Raw genomic sequence first — 20,456 nt, forward strand, 5'->3', positions numbered from 1 at the left:
TGTCTCTGTTAAAATGAAACAGTTTTTTGCTTATTACAATATAAAGCATATTACAGGTACACCACATAATCCTATAGGCCAAGCAGTTATACAAAGATCAAACAGGACTCTAAAGGATATGCTACATAAACAGAAAGGGGCAACAAAAAACCCCAGAAAGAGACTGCCTAATGCTCTATTAACTTTGAATTTTCTCAGTGCTAATGAGAAAGGAAAAACAGCTGCAGAGAGACATTGGATAATAGAAAAAAACTACAGAATTAAATTAGCCTATATACTTTAAGGATGTGCTGACAATGGAAACCAGAATATGTTTTATGTTTGAGATGAGCTTTTGCTTTTGTTTCTACAGGAAAGGATAAGAATCAAATTAGATAAAGGTTCGATATGAACAAGAGAAACCTTTTAATTAGAAGAGGTGATCGTTCATCAACCAGCATGGCCATCCAGTTTAAACTAATTTATACCAGTAACACATGCCTTTTCATTTAATCAGATAATAACTTGCTGAAAGGGTACCTCCTCAAAATTTGTCTTGGTGAAAGGTTTTTGTTTTTTGTCTTTTAGGAGAATGAAGGCTAAGGAATCTGAAGAATGCTGGAAAAATGAGACAACTGAAGAAATAGGACAAATTATCTGTCCAAGGAAAAAGAGTAAAATGGCCTATTGGTATATCTATAAAATTTCATAATTCTTCCTAAATATTTATTTCTGCTCTTCTCTAAAGAAATTTAACACTATTGGTCTTCTTGTAGTCCCAGTTCAATTAAAATTTAAAGCTGACTTTGGAGTTGGATAATGGCTCTCTCCTTCTGTAAACTCAAGCATGTTGTTAAAAGAAAAATACAAACTCCCTGTATCATGCCAGAAGAAAGAGGCATCTTCTGACATGAGGTAGGAGGAATACCAAATTAATTAAGGGACTATTCTATTACTAACCTTAATTCTTTGATTATATTCTGATTCTTTTTTTCCATTTTTTTTTTATTTTTTACACATCAGCCATGGATTCCCCTGTCCTCCCCCCTCCCGCCCCCCCCCCCATCTTTCCCCCATCCCATCCCCTCCATTCCCATCTCCTCCAGGGCCAAGACTCCCCTGGGGATTCATTTAAACCTGGTGGATTCAGAACAGGCAGGTCCAGTCCCCTCCTTCCAAGCTGAGCAAAGTGTCCCTGTGTAAGCCCAAGGTTCCAAACAGCCAGCTCATGCACTAAGGACAGGTCCCAGTCCCACAGCCTGGATGCCTCCCAAACAGTTCAAGCTATTCAATTGTCTCACTTATCCAGAGGGCCTGCTCCAGCTGTGGGCTCCACAGCCTTTGGTTCATAATTCATGTGCTTCCATTCGTTTGGCTATTTGTCCCTGTACTTTTTCCAGTCTTGGGCTCAACAATTCACGCTCTTACAGTCTCTCCTCTTTCTCAACTATTGGACACCTAGAGCTCCACCTGGGGCCTGGCTGAGGATCTCTGCATCCACCTGTATCAGTTATTGGATGAGAGTTGTAACTCGACTGAGAAAGTATTCTGATTCTTTAAACTTTTCTTAAAGTATGAATTTTATATCAAAATTTACAAGATTAATATATACATTTTAAACTTTGTTAAGATATTAATGGTCATATAGAGTACTAATACTAGAAAAAAAGGCTTCAATTACATGTCTGTACATTTCTTTGTGTTCAAGTCTCTTATCAGTTTTTTTGCATGTAATCACAAACAGGCCTAACAACAACTGAAGTCTCCAGGAAGAAGATGGTGCCCCACAACAACAACAATTTCACATGGACAATAATAATATCACTAAGCTGACAAACTTTATCTACTGATCAGCTTTGGACTACAAAGTGCTCAGAGCAATTTTGAGAGGGCTAACTGAGATGATCCAGTTTCAAAGACTATTTGAATAAGGACTTGAGATAAACCCTGAATTTTGGCATTATGCACAGACTAGCTAACAAAGGATATAGCTACCTTTCCTAGAATTTGACGATCAACCCAAAAATTTTCTTTTCAGAATAAAGATACCTTCGCCCATATTCAGCAGGAAGCAATTTTAAAAATACGATGCCCACATTCCCAAAGAAGTGGTGTGGGGCTGTTGGTTTTTTGGCTTTTTAATGGGTTTTGGGTCTAGAGTAATTTTCATTGTTTAGGAGGGTTGTTTACAATTGTCAAGGGTTAGGAAAAGAGCTATGCAAAGGAGATTAGATTTAAGGTTCTTGTTTAAAAAAAAAAAAGACAATTACTAGTTTTAAATACTTTAAATTGGATTGGATTATTTTATGTTGTATACAAACTATATAGATAGATAGATAGATAGATAGATAGATATTGTTAGAATATGCTATACATATATTTCTAATCTTGTTCAAGATATTGTACTTATAGTGTTCATTTAACAACATAATGCAATTTGCTGATCCTTGAGTGTTATTATTACCAATTATTAGGATATGAAAAAAATGAAAGTTAGTAGTTAGATATTACAATTGAACTTGTAGTCACATTATTTGTGTTTTCAAGATTGAGCAGATATATTTTAGATAGGTCATTTTCAAACCCTTCAGAGATCTTCAGAATATGATATTAAAATATTTTAATAACTTCATTTTTTTTTCTTTTTTGTTATGACTATGAGACATGTTGGCTCCTGTCACTACCAATGTACTTCAGAAAAAATATGGGCATTGAAGAAACTGCAAAAGGAGTTAAATTTCATTGTGGCAAAAGATAGCCACTGGACAACAACATATCCTCGAATCAACTGCTAACAAACAGGACATGAAACAAGGGACTATCATTTCTTGACAATACAACTGTGGTTGTGGCTTTAACAAAATGCATCTTCTGAGGCCAGAACAATATGGCATGATCCCTGAAGTAGCCTTTGCAATCCGGAAAAGATACAATGCCCTTTTCTTCAAAGGCAGCTGAACAGGCAGTGGACTGATGGCTTCTGATGTGCAGTGGAACAGCAGCTGAAACATTTGTTCTTGAAGAGTAACTAAGCTGATAGAGTCAAACCTCTCAATGGTAGACTGGCATTTAATAGAGAGATGTGGAGAAGAATGGGATGCCAAGATGAAGCCATACACACACAGCCAAGAAGAATGGACAGCTGAATTAAAAAAAAAAAATCAACAATTTCCAGAATTTAAAATCCTGAATCATGACATGACACTAGAGAATTCAGGTGCTTTTGGTACATGGACTGCTCTCACCAAATGTGAGTTGAACTGTTAACCCTGTATACATCCTACTTCCCAAATGAGTCTGTCAGATATGCTAAGCCTATCGGCTGAAGATGATGCCCCAACACTTTGGAGAAACCTCAGATGACTGTCTGGCAGCTGGTTGTTTCTATCAACTCACATTTTTTTGGAAGCTGGTTGCATGCAGTTCCTGTTTTTATTATTATTATTTTTAGGTAGGTATTATTTCCTTCTTGGGTCTCTGAGGGAGTTGAAGATTGGTTAGTTATTGCTGTGGATATCGCTCTGTATAAATAAAATGCTGTTTGGCCAGTGGCTAAACAGGAAGTATAGCAATTGTTTAAAACGCTTTACATTGGTAGAGATTTTAGTCTATTGATACAAACTTAAAAGTTAATTTTGTTATACTGTATGTGTATTTCTACTCTTGTTTAAGGTATTATGTTTATATCGCTCATTTAAAATTGTAATCGATAATTAAAATTATATTAATAATTAATCATGTATGATAATCATACTCGTAGTCATGTTAGTTAAGTCTTCTAGGTATACATAGAAATATTTCAGATAAATAGGTAATCTTCAAATACTTCAAAGACCTACAGAATATGACATTTAAAATATTTTTAAAATTTAGACATTCTGGACAATGAGACATGTCTGCTCCTGACAACACCGATTTACTTCAGATAGGAGGATGGGCATTGAAGACACTTCATATCTTATCTTCGCCTTGGCAAAAATAGCCATTTGGGCAAGAAACTGTTCTTGCCTGGACTGTTTGATGACTGGACATGCAGGACCCATAAAAAGGTAACCACTAAACTTTGTTTGACAAAATGGTCCTTCAGGTACCTGCTTCACAGAGGAAACTGCCAGAAATTCTACAGGACACTGAGAAGTGACCAAGAGACTCTAGCCCTGTGTGCTAAAGACAAATGCCCCAACTTTACAAAGGAACATTAGGTGACTGTTCAGGTTGCCAGCTGTGTCTATCTACCCTGCAAGACTCTCAAAAATTATTTGCATCCTTCTCCTGTTTCTCAGGTAATAATATATCCTTCTGAGGTCTTTGATGTGGTTGAAGAATAGGTAGTTATAATTTCCTCAGTTATGATAAAAGATATGTTAGATATAAAACCTTAGACTCACAAATATAAAATAAATAAAATATTTTGTTTAATTTTGCCAAAACAAATAGACTAGATATTATAACTATAATTCTTGCTTGATAATTGTTTTGTTATATGTAATTTTATTATTTTAAAGTTAAAACCTTCCTATAAAAAAAAAAAAAAAAAGAAAAGGGGAAGTGCTGTGGATATCACTCTGTATAAATAAAATGCTGTTTGGCCAGTACCCAGACAGGAAGTATAGGCGGGACAAGAGAGAAGAGAATTCTGGGAAGTGGAAGGCTGGGAGAGAGATACTGACAGCTGCTGCCATGAGAAGCAATGTGTAAAGACACCGGTAAGCCACAAGGTATGTGGCAAAGGCATGCACCACCACCACCCGGCATAGTTATTGTACTTTTGTATATAGTTTTTCTTATATTAGTTATAACTTTTTTCATTTTTCCTTTTTATTAAATAAAAAAGGGGAATAATTGTGATATTTTATTTGTACTGAAATGTGATTTTATTTGTATATTAATAAATAAAGTTGCCTGGGGGTCAGAGCTAATAGTGATAGCAAAAGCTGGGTGGCAGTGGCACACACCTTTAATCCCAGAGCTAGGTGGATCTCTGTGTGTTCAAGGAAACAGCCAACATGGAGACACACACCTTTAATCTCAATACCAACCTTAGAAGACCTGGAGGTCTGTATAGACAGGCAGTGATGAGGAGGTCATGTGGTTGGTTTACAACCAATGAGAAGGCGGAACAGAAAGTCAATAAAAGGACAGACACACAGGAAATAGGCCTCTTTCTGAGGGGAAGGACGACAGTGGCAGCTAAGGGTAAGAAAGGTGGTTTTAAGTCTCAGCTCTCAGCTTCTGCTCTGAACTCTTGGTCTTTTAACTCTGCAATTGGCTCTGTGTTTCTTATTTATAAGACCATTCATCTAAACCAACCTCCCACTTAAACACCATAAAGAAAAACAAGCACATACTACCTTATATACACACACATACACAGAGATACAAACACACACACCACCACACCTTAGTACTGAATACTACACACACAACACAGACACGCATAACACCTACCATATATGCACACACACACACACACACACGCACACACACACACACACATACACGCACACACATCACACATAATATTGACTTATATTGCTAAACAATCACAACACTTTATATCTTGCTGATGAGATGACTCAACCTGCCAAATACTTGCCTTGCAAATGTGAAGACTTGAGTTTAATCCACAACACACATGTAAACAAAGACAGGCATTATATTTGAGCTTGTAATCTTACTGCTGGGGAAGCAGAGACTGGCAGATCCCCAGAACTCCCTCACCAGCCAGCATAACCTACTTGGAGAGCTACAAGATGAACAGCTCCTGAGTCAGGACATTGGGAGTTCTACTCTAGATTCCACATATATATCCTCACACATGCACATGCACCTTCATACAAGCAAACATGTAACTCTACAGACAAACCTTGCACCAGGAAAGCAGCCATAAAGGAGTTAATTGGTTGGAAAGGCATGAATCACCTCACTTGCTCCCGGAAGTCTTAAAGCCTCCCTTGGCTGGGTTCCAGAGTACATGCTAATTTGCATGGCTGCAGTAAGGTGATCTACTTATTAAGACAATGAAGCTAAGCACTAGATTATAACAATTAACTCCTTGAAAATAATTATTTAACCTTCATTCAAATTTATCAGTCACCAGGGCTTGGTTGGCTCCTGATCACCACCAAAAACTTCTAGCTGGAAAGAATTTCTGTGAACAGGTCATAGGATCCATGCCCCTGCTTTTACTGTAGTTTCATCACTGAACAATCTTAACAAGCTCTCATAATTAATTAGAGTCCCCTACAGACAGCCCACATGACTTCACTCATCAGTGACTGTTTCTTAATTTAAAGAGAAAAAAATCTACCTTAATAACTAAATGAGTGTTGTATGCAAGTCATAAAGAGGGCAGGGAAATTAATTGAAATTGACTTACTTTCTGGAATCTGGCTGCATGGTGTCTTCTAAGTATAGGTTCTGGCAGCGATAGGACATACTGCCTTTTAGACTGCAAAAAAAAATCAACATGGATCAACATAAGTTAGAATGATTGACAGGCTCTTAGGTTTGCAGTTTCTTAATTCTTAATATCTCTTTCCACTTGTCTAGCTTATGTTTCCTCCTATTTTAGCCTGTCTCATATCATTTGAATTTCTTTTACTCTATCCTGCAAAAAGATTTAAAAATCTTCCCAAATGATAGAAATTTATGCAGTGTATTCATAGAAATGTAAAAATAGAAAAATGTGTTTGAAAAAAGGACTAAGAAAATCAGCTAATATGTTTATAATAAATTATAAAGTCAAGTTTTATCTTTCTTTAGAATTTTCAACAATAAGTAACTGTGATTTTGATAATACTAATAAAATGATGTGATGATTGTGACAGTAATAAAAATAATAACTACTATGGTAATTACATGAACTTGAGGGAAACTATTTTGGTTTAGGGCTGGAAAGAGGGCTTGGTGTGTAAGTGTGCTTACTACTTGAGCATAAGGATCTGAGTTTGGATCCCTTGAACCCACAAAATTGGACATGGCTTCACACAGCTGTAATCCCAGTGCTGTGGGATGCAGACTTAGTGGCAGACCAGTCCAGCCACAAGCCAATGAGCCCAGGTTTAGTCAGTGACCCTGACTCAAGGAAATAAGGTCTAGAGAAATACAGAAAGGCACAGAATGCTTTCCTCTGCCTTCTGCACACACACACATGGACAACTCGACTACACAAAAGCCTGCACTACACACAGCTTCTTATTTTTGAGGCACACCTTATTCCCTCTCTAAAACATGATAATTGCCTTTCCATCAAGTCCTTCTACAGTACTTTCCCTCGGGGGCTGTTGTAGAGTTTAACAAAGCAGCCTTCATAAGATCCTTACATGCTACATGTTCTCTTCCTATATAGTTATGTTTTATGTTATATCAGAAGAGACTTCACTGAAATTGCACTAAGACATTTTATATATCAAAAATATATCATCTTTTTTGTTGTTTTTCCTTTTGTGCTGCTGGGGCTTGACCTAAGGGCCTTGTGCCTGCTGTAAGCACCCTACTACTGAGTTGTGCCTCCATCCCTAATGCCTTTGTTTTTTGCCAAAAGCACACAGCCAGAAAGTTAGACATCAAGTCAGCAATCTCTCCCATACTAATGGCATTAACCTTATCCAGTAATGCCAATCACCAAACAAAAAACAGCATGGCCAGTGACAGGCATACATGGGTACTATAGACTTTTGTCCAATAGTAAGGTTTTAGTATTTTCTATCTGGACCTAGTACAGTAATTAGATATTTCAATTGCATATTTACTTTGTTAAACAATTGGTGAAAGTAAAATGGCAAAATAAAAACTGACAAAAGACATTTGTGTTGGTTTGAATGAGAATGCCCCCCATAGCTTGCATAAATGAATAATTAATCACTATGGAGTAGAACTGTTTGGGAAGGATTTGGAGGTGTGGTCTGGTTGGAAGAAGTATAAGAGGTCAGTGGAAGTGGACTTTGAGGTTTTAAAACCTCAGTCTCTTGCTCTCTTCTGTTACCTCTGGATCAGATTGCAAATCTCTCAGCTATAGGTTGCATTCTGCAATGATGTTCATGGATAACCCTCTAAAACTATAGAAAGCAGGCTCCAGTTAAAGAAGAATAGTAACTAAGACAATGTTTCTAGAGGAAATCTTGCCATACAATCAATTAACTGTGAAGTCTACAGTTCTCATGCTGCTGGATCTGGTGCAGGTCAACTAGGCAAATCATCTCTAATTCTGCAAGAGAGGAGCTTTGTTTAATGCTGCCCATGTATTATGAGGATTCCTTGCAGCGGGCATAGGCCAAGACTCTTCTCATTCTTTGAAGAGAGAACAAACACTATTATTGTAGGAAATTTGGCCATTCAAAAAAACATGTAAATTTCACCACAAATCCTTAGGGCTAGTATTTCTGATAAATAAAGTAGGATTAGGTAAATATTGGGGGAATAATATATTTTTATGCAGAAATGGGTCACTTTAAAACATGACCAGAGTACATGTGCATGGGAAGACCAGGCACAGAACACAGAGTGAATGCAGCCCTTAAAAGTTAGTTCCTAGCACAGCCTGCTTCTCCTTCTCTCACTATGAACCCCTGTTTTTCTCTATCAACACCTCCCTCTTCTCTTACTTACACTGGTGACAATAGTCTCCTATTTATTTCATACCTTTTCTGTAGCCATCTTGAAATAAATGAAGATGTTTTCAAGAGACACTTGTGTCCCTTCCTTTAACTGTCAGACTATTGAATTAGTACATAGTCCCTGAGAAATTGAAATTTCCCCAGAATCTCATGCTGGCAAGGAAGAGGCCAAGGAAGGGCCAGCCAGAGGGGAACCAGTCATCCAGAAAGAGATTTCACACATTTCTCACAATTTATTGGAACACCTTGCAGACAACCTGGAGCTGAGTGGATGATGTGTCAGTGATGTACAGGACAACACCTTAGCCAGGAATGCTTTGAATGATGGGTCAGTGATGGACAGGACCACACCTAAGCCAGGAATGCTTTGAATGATGGGTCAGTGATGGACAGGACCACACCTTAGCCAGGAATGCTTTCCTGTGTATTCCTTTTGTCCTCTTTTAAACTTCGATCTCATGTAAGTTCCCTAAAGATGGATGTAGGGTTCACTGAAGCCCTTTGTCATTCTTTCTAATATGGCCAAATTGAAATCTGATTTCCACCATTACTTGCTATTGAACAAGTGAGGAGCAGGAGCCAAGCCTTATTTACTAGGTATGCCAGGACCAGTTTTTGATCCTCATAACATAAGGAAATCTTTCTGTATGCAATTATTATTATTTTTCCAGAATCCATGACTTCCTGGAAGCCATCCTAGTTCCTCCAAACTTCCCCCTCCATTTTATTTCAATTTTATTCCCTACCATTCTTCCTTTCTGGTTCCACTGAGCCCAGACAATGTATTTACATTATGCTGTACTGTTTAGTGTATATTATCTATTAAAGTTTTGATCTACTTGAATTTGATTGGCTTATTTGTTGCAGTGAGGGGCTGTGCATAGAAAAACAGAGACAAAAGACAGCGGGACATTTGCGTCAGCAGAAAGTTTATTGAAAGAGGGAGGAAACCTTAAATACAGGCTTACAGCACAATGGGAGAACCCCTGGAGAGCAGAAGTTCACTACTGATGTTTACAATCTTGCATCTAAGCTGTTAACTCCTAATATGCAGGATACACAAACAAGGAATTTCTCTTAAGCATTCAGGAGGGTGGAAACCTGCAAGGAATCAGCATAGGGAGGACATCAAGGTCAAGGTCGGCCAGCAAGGCAACAGGGGCAGGGCCCTACACTTATTCTTTTATATTGCCCAAGATGACTGCATTAACCATGTCTCTTTTACTTTGTGCATTCTGATGTGTCAGCTGTGCTGACTGATGTCTGAGGATTTACTGAATTTTAAGGACCCTCCTGCTCAGGGCTAAACCAGTTCCTGGAGAATAGGAGTGACATAAGCATGTACATCTTTCATATGCAAATCAACTTCCCAGAGTCCATATGGAACAACCTCTGTTATGAGGTTCTCATATGCAACTACCTCTCTGACTCACTCATCCCACACCCTGGTACTAGACAAAGATGGACAGCCCATAACCCCAAATCTGCTAACATATAAACTAATCTGAACTTCTGAACCCTATCTCAGTCTCCCAGCTGTCTCCCACCATGCCAAGTATAAAAGCTCCAGACTTTGTTCTCACTTCCTCTGTTTCTTGACTTACTCCTTGAGTGGCCACGTGGTGCTATAGACTCTTTGTTTGTAAAAATGGCTTGGTCTGTTGACTTTATCATCCTTGAAGAATAACTAGTAAAATCTACATGTTAAAGCCCTTCCCTAGAAGTCAATTTCCACAGGAAACCTGCCCAAGTCCTTCCCTCTCTTAGAATAAAGATGGTCCAGTATGTCTCCTCAGAATTTCTGTGGGCTCCACGCATAACCCATGAGAGTTCTGAATAGCAGCTAGTTATGTGGTTGCTTTCCCTGCCTCTCTGTCTGATTCCAACTAAATCTTATATAAACACTTAGCACCAGAGCCTAAAATAACACCTACTCCTAGACTCTCCATATGTTTGTTGAAATGAAATGAATTGAGAAAATGATCCCTGACTACCTCAGCATAACTTTGAAGAAAGATATACAGGAGAAACCAGATTGGTCTGGCTCAGAATATTGAACATTAATACAGAAGAGAATACTGGCTACTATAAGTCCCCAGAGGATGCACAAGAGACCCTCTACCAACCAAGGACAGCTCAAAAATATTTATGGTGGTGTGTGTATGTACATACATGCACACACAAATGCATGAATATTTTTGTAGTATGTATATGTATGTGAAGCTGTGTATGTACGTTTTGTTCATGTGTGTAGAGGACAGAGCTCAATGTTAAATGTATTTTTCAATCACTCTCCATGTTACTTTTTGAGACAGGGTTTTTCACTGAACATGGAGCTTGACAATTAGGCTAGATGAGCTGGAAAACAAGCCCCAGTAATCATACTGTCTCTTTAACCCTAGTCCTGCAATAACAGACATGTGCTTCCATGCTTAGCCTTTATGTAGATTCTAGAGCTCAAACTCTGGTCCTTGGGCTTGCATAGCAAGCAGTTCACAAACTGAACTATCTCCCAAGCTCTAATTTGCTTTTCAGTGTCTTGCATTCAACAGAACTTATGGATTATTACATAATAAACTTACGTTTAATAGTTGAATGAAAAATAACCCCAAAGGTGTGAATTAGGAGCCTAGAATTTTGTACTGAATAGTATAGCATATTTACAAATGGAGGTTACTAGGAAACCTTCATGAAACTGTTACATGTTGATAGTCAGGTTAAATTCAATCTGTGTTTGTAGCCATGATCACCCATATTTGGCTCTTTGAGAGATGCACATTTTTTTTTGTTTTTTTTGAGACAGGGTTTCTCTGTGTAGCCTTGCACCTTTCCTGGATCACACTCTGTATCTCAGGCTGTCCTCAAACTCACAGAGATCCACCTGGCTCTGCCTCCCAAGTGCTGGGATTAAAGGCGTACGCCACCACTGCCCGGCTGAGCTGCACATTTTATGTTGACACAGTCACCCTACCTTCCTTCTGGGCACTCTGTTCTCCCTATGTATCTGTGACAGGATCCTCAGCACTTATTTGTATTGATTTTTGTACCTCCATGTCTTCAGCCAGTCTGTCCTTAAATCGACCAGTAAAGTGACAAGGTCTTGTCTTCACTGTAGTCAATGTCTCAAAGAATTCTTAAAAAGCCAGAGCTCACAAAGTTCTTAGGCAAATAAGGTTAGATCACTCAAAATCCCAAAATTAATTTCTATTGGGTTCTTTGGTCAATGACAATGGAGATCAAGAGACATCCCAAGATGCTGTCTAAGGCATCTGTGACACCTCCCTTCAATCAAGCCAAGATTCTTCTTTATTTTACTTGTGTATGGTGTACATCTGTGTGGGTATATATGCTCACATATATGGAGGCCTATAAAGACTAGAAGAATCTGTCAGAGCTCATGAAATTGGAATAGCAAGTTGTTGTGAGTTGCCCTATATGGGTGCTGGGAGCTAAATTCATTTCCTCTGGAAGAAAAGAAAGTATAGTGGAGTGTTGAGCCATCTCTCCTACCCTTAAGACTTTTGATTTTGACTTAAGCATCTTAACAATAGCTATCTGTATTATTTGGGTGGCTTCATGGGGGATTTTAAGGAATTTTTATTGATTTTTTCCAGAAAATGAGATCACTGGACATAATAGGCTGACAAAATAAAATCATAGGTCATAAAGGTGAAAAGCACCCTTTCTGTGATGGGTTACAAGGGAGTTAGACATGTGTCTTGACTATAAAACAAGTTCATAATCTTGTTTGAGAGATTGGAAAAACATTACAAATTTACAGCTTGGGAATGAGAGAAGTTAAATTCATTGTTACTTTAACATTCATACTTGAAATATCTTTATAAAAAAGAGTATCACCTCTGCATTGTCTCGATAGCAAGTTTTTTCGTTGTACCAAAATTCTCCTTTCTCAGATGAGAAAATTCAAGTAAGTACCGCTTTCTCTTTCAAAAATGCCTGCATTTTCCCTTCATTTCTAGCATGTCTCACTTTTTATAAATTTAACAAATACAATATATATTTCCATATTTTTTCAGCCTAGATCTATATGAAGAAGAGAAAATGTGAGAGAGAGAAGTTTGAGAGTCACCGAATCAACATATATGTGTTGTGTGTCTGCTTCCTCCTGTCTCCCTCTTCTTATACCCCCTCTCCTATAACACTTTCCTACACACAGAATGTCAGCAAAGGATACAGATCTTACAAACATGTTATTTGACTTATCTTAAAGTTTTAAGGATCCTGAGGCAACCTGCTCTACAGTTTTAGATCTTGATTAAACACAGATGTCATAAGGGAGCAGGCTATAATAAAGGGGGTACAGTCACTTTCATATTAACTTCACACTACCTATTGCAAATTCTTGCTAAAATTTAATAAGTCATCTGACTGAAATAATTATTTTAGGCAAATATCTGCTCTGTTATATAATAATTTAGTCTACTACCCAAATATATAGTATGATAGCAGTGTTGCCAACTTGTCAGAATCTAGGATCATATGAGAATCATGTCTATGGGGATGCCTATAAGGCATTATGTTATTAGATTAATTAATGAGAGAAGACCCATCTTAACTATGGACAGGATCATTCCCTGGGTGTGGATACTGGATTATAAAAAATGATTAAAGTGAATTGAATATAGGCATTCATGTGTTTATTACTTTTTACTTTTTGATGGTTGATTTGATATGACCAGCTGCTTCAACCTCCATGACCTTGACTTCCTCACCTCAGGGCACTGTTCCTTTAACTATAAGTCACATGGGTCTGTTTCCCATGGAGTTGCCTTTTTCAGAGTGCTTTGTCACAGCTAAGGGAACAACAACAACAAAAAAAAAAACCTAAAATACATAGTCATTGTTTTAAAATCATATAGGTGAATTGTAATTTCCATAAAATTACAAATGATGGGAATTCAGAATTCCAGTTCTGGTCAGAACTAATGGAAAAATGTGGCTGAACCAGGGAGGAAATATTTAGCTTGTTTGTGTTGCCATAGACTGTATTTCAATGCTGACCTACATTCTTAATAATGGTGTTCTATGGAGTTTTCCATTCTCATTTTAACATTCTTAGTATTTATGGTACATGATTCTGTAACTGATATTATAGGTACACAAATTCATATTTTATAAGCCTTTTAGTCTTTATAGAAGTAGCATTGGCTAGAATATTTCCAGTAAAATCCTTTACTACAAGTAATTTTGTATATAATATCATTTAAATAGATTCTCTGAGAGGAAACAAAACTTGAGAGAAATGCCAAAATCAGTCACAGGGAAGAGAAGCTTCTTTGATCAAGGCTGAGGATAGCACCAGGCCAAGATTCATGGCTAGTCAAGGCATTAAAACAACTGATTGTTCAGTGCTCAGCCTAAAATAGGACACATATATGACCCCCCTCCAAGGCCCAGGGATCATCCTATAAGAGGTGGTAGTAAGAATGTAAGCTCTTGCTTGGCAGTGGTGGCACTCGCCTTTAATTCCAGCACTTGGGAGGCAGAGGCCGGTAGATTTATGTGTGTACAAGGCAAGCCTGGTCTACAGAATGAGTTCCAGGATAGGCTCCAAAGCTGCACAAAGACACCCTGTCAAGAAAACAAAAACAAAAACAAACAAACAAAGAATATAAGCTCTTGGTGATGCAGATGAGGCCTGTGAAATGCTACCACACAGGCATGACATTCATGAACTCTTAGCAGCTATGGCTGTCTCATAGATTCTACACAAACTGAGCCCTTCAACATTTGGTCATAGATGGGAGACAGATTTATGGGGCTTCAGCCAGGGAAGATAATGACAAGTCCAGGCTGCTGGAGAAGAGGATGTCTCTATATTCTCTGTGGTAGCCTTTGGTAAATTACTCATGCTCCTGTGGACAGCTCCACAGCCATGTCTGTTCTAGCAGCCCTGGTTAAACTTAATGGGTCATAAGGCAAGACAAAAAGATGTGGAAATGGATTGGGCCCTTGGTGGAAGGAAGTGGAAGTTTGATGGGTTATTAGAGGGATAGGGAAGGGAAGAAGGATGGTGATGGCAAGAATGTATAATATACAGAGATGAAATTGTCAAGAAAAAAAAATGAAAATAAAAAACAATTAAAAAAAGCCGTAATACCAAATTTTCAAATAAGTGGGTTGATTCCTTGGACTTTTAGTCATACTTCCTTTGTAACACAAAAAGTAATTCTGGCTAGTTAACACAATAAGGGAAATTTGGTGAAGGTACCAAGGGGTTAATGGTTCTGATGGCCTTGTTGTGGCTAGAAATAGTCATGCCAAACCTTTTGACATTGTGACAGGACATTGTCATTTATGAAGTTCATGCTCAAGAGTTATGCAATCAAAACTGAGTGGTGTGATAATCTCAGGACTCGGTATGCAGAGGCAGGCAGATCTCTGTGAGTTCGAGGCCAGCCTCGACCATATATGGAATTCCAGGACCGGCTCCAAAGCTACAGAGGGAAGCCCTGTCTCGCAAAACAAAATAAACAAAAGAGAGTTGTACAATAAAATTTTTTAAATGCACAGAGAAAAGTTTCATACTTAAAAAAATTTTTATTAACGCTTTGAGAATGTCATACATTTTATTTTATTCATATATGTCTCCAATTCCTCTTCTTAACTCCACAGACCTAGTCCCAACTTTCTACCTCCTAACTCTGTGTCCTCTTTTTCTGTTATTATTATTCAATGACCCATAGATTTCAGTTTGTGATATTGATATACTTCTGGATGTGGAGCCATCTATTGGAGCATACCCTTTAACAAAATTGACTCTTCGACAGAACTGAATCTGGTAAACTGCAGTAATGATCAGCATGACAATCAGTGCCCATGGCAATAACCAACTGGTTCTGATTGAATTTAAGATCCATTCCAGAGGAAGAAACACATGCCTGATACTGCAAATCTGTCCAATAAATTATGGTTTGGGAGTTCACAGACCCTAGGGGTGAGTCCACTATTATTATTTTGCAAAATAAACATAATATCAAGCATCTTTCTAAATTAGTATCTCTCCACTATAAATTAGTGTAGCTCTCATAACATTTCAAGAAGGCTTAAGATTTTGTGCTTGGCCACAACCAAAGTTATCCTATGGCCACAATCCATAGTTGTTCATGAACCTCTGATTGGACACTCCAGGTAGAACATTTCTAACAATGTCTGCCACACCTAATAAATGATTCCCTTTGGGTTTGCTAAATATTTACAGGGAAGAGACTTTTAATGAACCCCTTTGCCACTTGGGTTAGCCCAAAAGTCCAAGAAAGACTTTGACCATAATTTGGATCTCTCTGCACCAAGGCCATCTATGTACTAGTTAACTACCTTTTGAAACTGTCCTAAAAAATAAGAATTCAAACTTGAGCCATGTGGCAGAGAAGAGAAGTCTAGTTGAAGATTTGAGATTTTGTACTTCAAAATCTATCAACACATCCCTATCACGGTAGTGATTCACACAGAATACTACACACTTAGGTCTCATGCATAGGAGAATATTACCACATCCAGCCTTTAGACAAGGAGACAAAAGTTATTGTGATGAAATGAAATGCAGTAGCTACAGAACAACTAATGCTTAGTTAACAATTTTATAACTAGGCTGGGGTAGTGGTACTGCAGGTAAAGAGTTTGTCTTATAACCAAGAGGACCTGAGTTTAGACCCCAGGAATGGTGGATGTGGTGGTTTGAGTGAAAATGGTCCAAACTGGTTCATATATTTGAATTCTTGGTCCCAAGGTAGTGGAACTATTTGAAAAGGATTAGGAGGTGTGGCCCTATTGGAGGAAGTATGTCACTTATGGTAGGCTTTAGGATTTCAAAAGATCCTGTCTGTTTGTATCTGTCTCTTTTTGTCTCTGTCTATGTCTTTCTTTCTTTTCCTTGTGCTTGTAGATCAGCTATAAGTTCTCAGCTACTGCTATGGGGCCATACATGACTGTCTGCTGTCAGCATCCCCACCAGGATGGTCAAGGACTCATGCTCTAAAACTGAAAATAAGCTCCAAATAAACTCTTTCTTCTACTAGTTGCCTTGGTCAAGTGTAATTCAAGCACTGGAGTCAGGGGTGGATATAAATGGGTCCTTTGGACTTGCTAGACACCTACTCTTATCTACTTCATAAGTACAAATTCCAGGACAATGAAAATCTCTATGTCTTAATTTTTTTTTTTTTTAGAGTGGAAGCACCTAGTAATGATGTCCCCAAATTGTCCTCTGGCCTCTACAAACATGAGCACATATGTGCATGAACATTCCCATTCCCATGCACACACACAGGAACACACACACACACTAAATGCTTTGTAAGTGGTAGTCTTGCCATCAGATGTGATTTTGAACTAACCCTGATGACTCTAATCCACAATCCCACAAGAGCTGCTTCCCCAGTCCCTCAGTACTGTGTCTCATCTCACTTCTTGGTTTGACTGACTCCACAGTAAGAAGTGGTTCCTGCAGCTCCAGTGAAGCATGTTTAGCACTGTAGATGGGGAGCACAGGAGCCACCTTGGCCATCAGCCCTTTCCTCACTCAGCTGTCAGTGCTGCCTACTCTGCAATGTGATTCACAAGCTAGCTGAGAATCCTCTTCTTGAGCCAGTGGTCTGCTTCTGTGTTCTTGGGGTATCTTAATTCACCCCAACACCTGTGATCCACCCTGCTCTAGGGGACCTAGCAAAGACAGACCTCATTTCAGCAGAATAATATCTCAAGCACTCAAATGATATGAAGACAAGGAACACCAACAGGGTATTTCCTTAAGGTCAGCAACTATAAGGAGCCCCTTTGTACCTAAGCAAATATCTAACCAGACGTCCATAAGGATAATAAACATTAACATAACAAAAGTTGTAGTTTTAGGAGTGGAGCTCAGGACAGGAGACTATCTACTGGAGAGACACACCTGGTTCCTTCCCAGTCCGGAAGGAGAATCAGCAGCTCACCAACCCCTCTATCTTCTGACTAGAATTTGTGGGGAAAAGCTAGCTAAGATAACTGAGGAAGTTTGTCTTCTGGGACACAAAGCATTGGAGAGGAGGGCACACCCACATGCACTGGCTTTTCTTCTAGATCTGGCCACTTCCAGTCCAGATCTGTCCCCTTGAGAAGCCTCCTCCATGGAGTTTAAGAATTGGGTTGACACAGGCTCACCACAGGCAACCATATACTTGCTGTTTGTAGCTCTTTACATACTTTTCTTTTTGTTAACAATATGCTACAATCACTTTTGAGTTACTGTGCATCAAATCTTATTCTAAAGCATGAGAGACTGATTTAAGCTCCCCTAGAAGCATATGTTGAGTCCATTTTTAGGCAGGAAGATCACATACACCCAAAACACAGTATTTTAGTGGAGCCAAATCCCTGGTAGATAACAGTTGTCACAAGAAATTCTGGGTAGATTTGGACATCAGCTCTCAAGAGTGATGTCAACTACTGTTTCTTGGCTATAACTCTGTTATGATCATCCCTGTATGTTACAGGCTGTTACACATCCATTCTCCTGTGAGAGCTCTGAATATGCTCTTTATATCCTCACAGTTGGCACTGTTCCCAGCACCCAGTTAACACTCGGGCCACAGCAGAAGGATAGATAAAGATGTGAGAGGATAAACACCTACTTATGGCTGTCTGCATTGAGAATGTGTGCCATCATCCTGGGAACATCCTACTACCCCTCAGCCCGAGTAGCTGTCTGATGCTAACAATTAAAGAAAGAGAAACAGAGACTGTAAGGTCTCAGATTTGCAGGCTCAAGAGGGACACTGAGAGTGTCCATTTTGGTAAGAGGTTTATTTATTAAGGGAGTTATTAATTTCAGGGGAAGACAATATGGGGGGGAAATCTGAAAGGAGTTCAGGCCACTGATGTTAAGCAGGGGTCTCCTTTTACAGACTTCAGAGGCAAAAAGGAAGTTCTATGTGATCTAGCTGATAAGCAGCCCACTGCATGTGCTTACAAAGAGGCTGTCTCTAATTCACAGACGGCAAAGGTTCAGCATGGGGCTGGATATGTCATCTTCATAACACAGGGCTTAGGGAAGTGAGCATCACAAAATTACCAACAACCATAGTGGGATACCTTCCATTACTTTTACAGCAACCTTCGGGGAAAGAATGCTGCAGATAGACAAAGGTAAAGTGACTTAGGAAATGAGTTTATGGCTTCATATGGGTTCCTAAAGGACTAAAACACAGGTATCCTAATTGAAAAAAAATGGAAACACTCTCACATTTTGTCACTCAGAAACTTAAAAACTGGTCAGGATGATGTACAAAATGGAACAAGCAACAATATGGCTGCCCAGTCATGATAGATAGGTCGTCACCATATGTGTACATATGCATATGGGCACACATATGTGTGTATGCAGATGGGGGCCAGAGGTTAGTTTCAAGTATCTTCCCCAGTTGCTTTCCATCTCATTTTTTAAGACAGTGTGTCTCGTTGTACTGGAGTTCATTGATTCATCTAGGTTGGCTGGCCAGCAAGCCCATGGGACCTACTTATCTCCACATCCAGTGCACCAGGATGTGTGGCTATTTTACATGAGTTCCTCAAAGTTAGTCCTCAAGCTTGAACAGCAAGAATGTCACCAATATAACTATATCCCCAATGCCAGAGACATATTCTAATAAAAGAACATGAGAGCCACCACACCCAAGACCTCTGTGCTGCTTCCAGCAACCCAGGCAGCATCCTCATTTTTCACTATGTTCTTCAAAGTACTGGGTCACAGTCACAGCCTCCTGAGGAACTGCCTCTAATCTCCTCTGAACTCTGCATTTGAAGCTCGTAAGAGAAAGAGAAAAAAAAAAAAAAACAGCAACTAGAGGACTGTCCTAGTGAGTGAAGGAGACAAGAACACAGAGCCTGCCTGTGCTGTGTGCACAGGTTCCTGTGGGCCGTGTACACTCAGACAAGCTTTCACTTGGGACTTCTCTGCTTTCTACCATTATTGCTATAACTGTTTCAGTAGTTTTCATCCTCAAAACTAGAAAGGGATTTATTGTGTACTTTTAGAAATCAGCATGTGTGTTCTGTCTTCCCCCTCACTCAACATGAGAATATCCAATAAGTACAAGGAAAATACTTGAAACAGGTATGTGGTCACTTTGTTCAGCACCAGGTCTACTAAGATACCCAATATTTGAGGCCCAGAAGAGCCAGGAATGTCAGAGGAAGAAATAACTTTGAATTAGCATGTCTGCTTCGGAAGACAACAGCATATTCAAGCTTCATTACCAGCCTGCTCTTGAGAAATGTGCCAAAAATGTGTGTATTCAGAAATCTTTAAAAAAATTATATCTGAGGGTCTACAACATTTCACTTGGTTCACAGAGTAAAGGCACTTTCTTCTAAGACTGAAATTCAATTCCCCAGGGCTCATCACTTTTCAGTAGTGGAAATAGAAAACTGATTGCCACATACACTACACAGAGAGAGAGAGAGAGAGAAAGAAAAAGAGAGAGAGAGGAACACCTGCACACATACATATACAAACACACACACACACACACACACACACACACACACACACACACACGAAAGAAACGGTTGAAAGCACCAACAGAAGAGAAATGCCACAGTACCTGGCGAGGGTGTCAGTGGAGTGGCCTTGGCTCTGTTGCCAGCAGCAACAGCTTGGGGACTACTGTTACTCAGCACACATGCATAGCTCTCCCATGTTGGTGTCCCAGGGGCTGCAGGGAACACAGTTATACTCAAAGCCCTGGGCTAAGGGAAGCTCCCCATTTTATTAGGACAGCGTCTGTAACATGCAGTTTCTGTTACTCAACAGAGAAAGGGAATGAATAGTGTGTGCTGTTAGTTTTAAACCGTCCATTT

The sequence above is a fragment of the Onychomys torridus genome, chromosome 11 (genome assembly GCF_903995425.1).
Source record: "Onychomys torridus chromosome 11, mOncTor1.1, whole genome shotgun sequence".
Lineage (NCBI taxonomy): Eukaryota > Metazoa > Chordata > Mammalia > Rodentia > Cricetidae > Onychomys > Onychomys torridus.